Below are 6,340 nucleotides of genomic sequence, written 5' to 3'. Positions count from 1 at the left end.
GTACTGAAAGTCTTTGCTCCCACACGCTGCTTGCACCTGCTGCCACTGTCAGCCCTGCTCACATCCGCTGCTGGCGCCCGGCGCTGGTCCCGATCGCTCAGTGCCGTCAGGGGGTGCGAGCGGCAGCTGCTGGCCCCAACTGACCCTGATGGCTTCTCCACCTCCCCCTGCTCCTGAGGGGTGATCAGGGCCAGCAGCCACCGCTCGCACCCACTGCCGGTGCTGGCCCTGCTCGCACCCACTGCTGGCGCCAGCCCCAATGGCTTCACGCCATCAGTGGGCGCAAGTGGGGCCCAGCGCCGTCAGCGTGGGGGAGCATCGGCAGCAGGAGTGGGGCTGCTGGCAGACAGGGGATCAGAGCTGCGGTAGGAGGGGCTGGGCGGGGGAGTGGAGGATGGGCCAACACCTGCCCCTGTGCCCACTGCAGCCTCCAGCCCACAGTTCCTTTCAAGGTGCATGAATTCGTGCACTGGGTCCCTAGTTAAATGTATAAGAATGTTGAAAGGCAATTTGACAAAGGTGGTGATTTTGTCAGCTGCCTATGGGAAGTGACTTTGGGTAGAAAAAAGTAAAAGAAAGTAATGAAAATCAAATCTTCAAGATTATTAGTTATAAATGGTGGAACAAGAGTTTTCTAAAGGGATTTCAAAGACTCATCTTTTATACCACGAATGGAAAGAAGTTGTGGTTTACCAAGATTAAATATATAGAAGAAAGCCATATTTCGAGAGTAAAACATTCATCATTCCTAAAAGGAAGCTGTCTCTTAGGGAGGTGCTAGGTTTAATTCAATGCCTTTAACTAGAGGGTCTTCCTAAAACAATCAGGTACTGATATAGGATGATGTGATCAGATTGTCTGTCCAAAGCAGAGAATGCCCATGTAATAGGAAGGGTCTGGTGAGAAATATTTTCTGGTAGTGTTGAGACATGCTCTCAGTGCCCATATTTGTTTTCTGTGTATGGCCACAAAATTATCCTGATATGCCTGTTTTAAAACTAAATTTTTGTTTAAAAAATTACAAAAGACATATGGCATGACACATTCAATTGATGTTTGGTTTTAATTTCTGCTGTGATCACACAGATTTTCTGTCTTTGAAGATAAAGCTGTTATACAGAGACTTGGACTCACAGCACTCCAAATAATAGCTATCCTTGTCATCTCTCCCAGCAGCGGGGATACTTGTCATCAGACAGCATGTTCCTAACAATCACACCAAAAGAAGATGGTAAAAGTGAAAATGACTGTATATAGGAAACTATATGGAAAAAGGGACATTAACTAACTGCCAAACAGGGAAAGAAATATTCGATTTGCTTGCTGGTTCAGTACCAAGTATAGCATCTTGAGCTGGAGTTTTGCTGAATAGCAGAGGTTAGTTATTCTGTAAATCAAGTGAATGCTACAGATGGAGTTACTTATTTTTGCTTTGGTTTGCATGTTTGTCCTCTGGCAAGCCACACGGTTCAATACAAAATAGCAATATTTCATCTTCCTCCTTTTGTTTCTTCTTGTACAGCAGGCCAGTAATTATGCTCAAGTCCCACAACTCATGTGGAGAAACATGGAAAGGAAAAGGGCAAAGATATGGAGAATAGTTTGAGGCATATTCTCCAGTTTAAATGTGAAAATATATTTCTCTCTGAGAAAATGAGGAGCGGATGCTTCCCTCCTGGGGAAAGGGGCATGTTGATGAGCAGAGATGAAGACCTGCCTATAGGAAGGAGTAGATAATAATCTGTTTGGACTTGTCACCAAGCAAAAGAAAATGTGATCTCCTATAATGCTACTAGGGGACCCTACTTACAAATGTATTCCCCACTCTCTGAAATGAGGGCTTTTAAAAATTTTAATGAGGACACCAAGTAAACACTTTTATAAACTTAATATTAATTGGGCCCATTTCTGAAGTTGGAGTTCTTTGTACATTGCCAGAACATTGAAAAGTTCAATATTACCTTTTAATAATATGTTTGAGCAGGTGAATCCATCAGTTCTGATATTATAGAGCATAGTACAGTGAATTAATCCATATCCTGCCATCATTAATTTTGGGGTTATCCGTTTTTACTATGTCTTATGTGGGAAGAATGTTCCACTTTATGGGGATTTCTCCTCAGTTCTGAAGGCTGTCAGTTCATCATGAAAATGTATAAGTATGAAGGCAGTTGCAAACTCCTTCTCTTAGAGGAGCCACTTAGAGTAAAAATCCCAGACATGTTTCTCTATAACAAAAAAATCTAAAAGGATTTTGTGCCATTAAAATATTCATGCATAAGTTTCTTCAATGGTAGAAAGAAAACAAAACAAAATAATGGAAGCAAATTCAGGGAGTTGACTTTTACAAAGCCAGAATATAAGAGATACTAAAAAATTGTTACTAACAGCATGGATGGAACTGGAGAGCATTATGCTAAGTGAAATAAGCCAGTCAATGAAGGAAAAATGCCACATGATCTCACTCATTCATGGATAATAGAGACCATTATAAACTCTTGAACAATAATAGATACAGAGGCAGAGTTGCCTCAAACAGACTGTTAAACTACAGCAGGAAGGCCGGGGAGGGTGGGGGGGCTGGAGGGGGGGGGTAAGAGATCAACCAAAGGACTTGTATGCATGCATATAAGCATAACCAATGGACATAAGATACTGGGGGGTAGGGGAGGCCAGGGGATTGTCAAGGGCGGGGAAAAAAAAAGGAGACATATGTAATACTCTTTGTAATAATTTAAGCAATAAAAAAATTATTAAAAAAATAAAAATAAAAAATTGTTACTAAATTAGAGAAGGAAAAATGGGTCACATTCCCCTAAAGGTTCACAAAAAATTTGAGCTGGAATGATGCACAAAGAGAAAATGACAAAAAGAACAAAGGATGTGAAGAAAGGAGAGGGAGATGATATGAGCATAATCCATTGGGAGTGGCTACAGGCCAGCTCAGATAACATCTCAAGTGAGTTTCCTGCCTCATGATGCTTTGCTTTCTTACCTCTGCAGGCCATTACTCCGATCAGGTTTCTATCAGCATGGATCTACCTGGGACCTCACTGTTTCTACTCTGATATCTCTAAAGTCCCATCTCCAACACAATATCGTCATCTATGAATTATTTCAATGCCCCTCATCACCCAAAGACACCACTCTCTTCCTTACTGTAACCTCTAATCTCTAGGAGTTGGCCAACTTCATCCAGTCAATTAATTACTTTCTGTCTAAACAGATTCCACTGCAAATTCCCTAGTCAGCAAATTTCTTCACCCTCCATGAAAACCTTTGGCACAGTTTACCATTATCTAACTTAACTCATGGTTACTTGACTCAAGTTTCTCTGCTTCTTATCCTGGGCTGCAGAAGACTCATAGGAAGTTGCAGAGCTGGGCATTCCTGGTCAATACAGACTCAAAGTGGTCCTTGCTCATGGGTCTTTCACTTCTTCCTTTTCTTTTACTTTACTGGGGATAGCCCCCAAAGTTCTGTATTCAGCCCTTTGCTCTTCTTTCTCATTTGTCTTTCACACTCACTCACATTCAGCCAACATCTATGTATTACCATTTTCTGCTCCTACTTTCTTCAACCCTGATTTCACAGAAGGCCAATGATTGCCAGCAAACCTCCAGAAGCTAGGAGAGAGGCATGGGGCAGATTCTCACAGCTCTCAAAAGAAACCAACTCTGCTGACACCTTGATCTCAGATTTCTAGCCTCCAGAACTAACTGAGAAAATAAATTCCTGTTGTTTCAACCACTCTATTTGTGATACTTTATTATAACAGTTTTAGTGAACTAATGCAACTACCAAGCTTCCAATTTCCCAGAATAGAAAACCTAGATTCATTCTTGGTTCTTTCTTTTTCTTCATCTATATCCAATCTGGCACCAAAGACTTTCATTTATTTCCCCCAAATGACTCCTAGCATCTTTAATTCATATTTTCTATTGTTTCCTTTTCTTCTACCATTTTTAAAACAAGTTTCTGTTGCCTTCACTCTTGTCCCAACCTTCATCACGTCATATCTCAATTCCTATAAAAGTCTCTGGCTGGTCTCTCTTAATCCAAAATTATCTTCTAAATTATATAATTCATGTTGCTTTTATCATACTAGTGCCATTATTGAGACATGCTTATAGTGCCATATTACCCACTATGCTAAATCTCAGCTTGACATTCATGGTCCCCCATAATCTGGACCCATCTTATCCACTCAATCTTTTATTCCTCTATATACATCATCCTTATTTCTCTCTGATCCATGCTCCTTCTCCTTTTCCCTCTCTAAATCCAGATGCTTTCTTACTTTTCTTCCTCTTATTGAAACCTATTCATCTTTCAAGGCCCTGATCAACTTTCACTGACTGTGAATACTGTGACCCATGCTAATAATCTCTTGTAATCAGGTTAGCACCAAGTGATATTTTTTATATTTTATGTGGATTTACATATATTATATCTCTATCAGTTTATAAGATATAATACTTGTTAATTAATTGATAAAACTCCTTAAGTGGGAATAATGGGAGGTTTGAGGACAGAAGGAAGGAGACTGGATACCAAGGGAAGAGAAAACTTGGCTAGAACAAAGGAGAATTAGTCTAAGTCAATGATTGCCAGATGTGCTCTCTGGACCACTAGCATCTAAATCAGTGGTTCTCAACCTTCCTAATGCCGCGACCCTTTAATACAGTTCCTCATGTTGTGGTGACCCCCAACCATAAAATTATTTTCGTTGCTACTTCATAACTGTAATTTTGCTACTGTTATGAATCATAATGTAAATATCTGATATGCTATATGTGTTTTCCGATGGTCGCGACCCACAGGTTGAGAAACAAATCATTTAGGATGCCTGGTAAAATGCAGATTACCAAGCCCTATTACAGACCTATTGAATCAGATTCTGCAGCCCAGAAATGGAAATTTTTAAAAGAAATCCAATGATTCTTATATGTACCAAATCTGAGAACCACTAGTGAACAAGGCAGAAGATAGATATTGAAAGGAAACAGTTGTTGTTATATTTACTGGGTCCATGTACTTTCCATCATGGCTAACAATAGAATGAAATAGTTTCATACTACGATGATTTGCTTTGATTTGACTTTTCCTCTTCAACCTTTTCAACCTTTGAACACAGAAGTCCTTTCTTTTATTGCAAGGGTATTTCCAGTAGTGTATCACAAATATGGCCTGGCGAGTATAGAGTACCTTGAAGAACAGAAATTCTGTGGCACTCCAAGGAAATGTAACTGAGACTGCTAGGCTAGCTTTGACTCTTAGTTTCTCTGGGAAGTAAAATTTAACCAGAAACAGGTTATAGACTCCTGGAATTCAACTTTGGTAGCATGGAGAGAGGGGAAAAAATCAACTTGGAGATCTAGTTGCTTAAGCTTTTAATTGGAACCAAGTGATAACTACAATGTAACTGATTTAGATAAAAACTGAGGACCTGCTTACTAGCTCATAGTGAACAGGAATTCTGTAGTTGAATACTACAGAAGCAAGATAACAAAATTAGATACGATCTAGGGGGAGAAAAATGCGCAAAGTCCTGGAATTAAAATGAATTGAAACCTTCTGGGAGAAAAGCTATTTGGTAAGGCCCATTAAGTCTATTGTAGATAGCTTTATTTGACAAAACATCCTGGCATGTGGAACAGGAAAGAAAATAGCTATAAGATGATCTGTCAGGGAGTTTCTTGTCTCTAAATGAATAAGATTCTGTGCAGTAGCCAATACAGCTTTTAACTCAAAAGAGATACAGAATAAAATGCAATTATATAACCCTAGTAAGTGCATTCAGTCTGAATCTCCCATACACCACTCTCCTCCGCTAATGACTCCTCAAACTCAGCAATTTATCAAGTGGATGCTCAAACTTATGGTTGTATACATTTAAGGGTAACACTGGATTAACACTATATACAATACTACAGGATTCTTAGGTGGAGACAATCCTACAAATAAAAAATTAATCACCTCTAAAACATCCTAAGTACTTAAATAATTTGAATAGCTCCATTATCATTAAATCAATTATTTTGTTTATCTTGGTTATACGTTTATAGTATGTGTTTGCAGTAATTAGTATGTGTTAACTGTTCAGAAAATTCTAAGTATTCATTTAATACAAAGGATGTATTCAATGTATATGTAGGTTTATATGGTTAGGGATATAACATATGGCCTAAATAGAGGAAATTCAGATGTAACAGCCAATGAATGCCTTTAAAAAAGCCTGTCTTGGTGGTTTTCTCTCCTTAAGATTTTCTGCTCATGGAGTGAAGATTCTAGGATCACTCAAGTGGCTATAGAACTGCTGACTTCGATATGCAAGTGC

The 6,340-nt window shown here is 39.2% G+C and overlaps 1 protein-coding gene across 4 annotated transcripts in view; it reads right to left on the bottom strand.

Annotated features, from left to right (window-relative positions):
- ENOX2 (ecto-NOX disulfide-thiol exchanger 2) overlaps positions 1-6,340 on the bottom strand; it is a 292,266-nt gene that overhangs the window by 18,454 nt on the left and 267,472 nt on the right. The window lies entirely within an intron of this gene.

This window comes from Myotis lucifugus, unplaced genomic scaffold (assembly GCF_000147115.1).
Source record: "Myotis lucifugus unplaced genomic scaffold, Myoluc2.0 scaffold_2, whole genome shotgun sequence".
Lineage (NCBI taxonomy): Eukaryota > Metazoa > Chordata > Mammalia > Chiroptera > Vespertilionidae > Myotis > Myotis lucifugus.
This window is presented reverse-complemented; position numbering and strand designations above follow the sequence as displayed.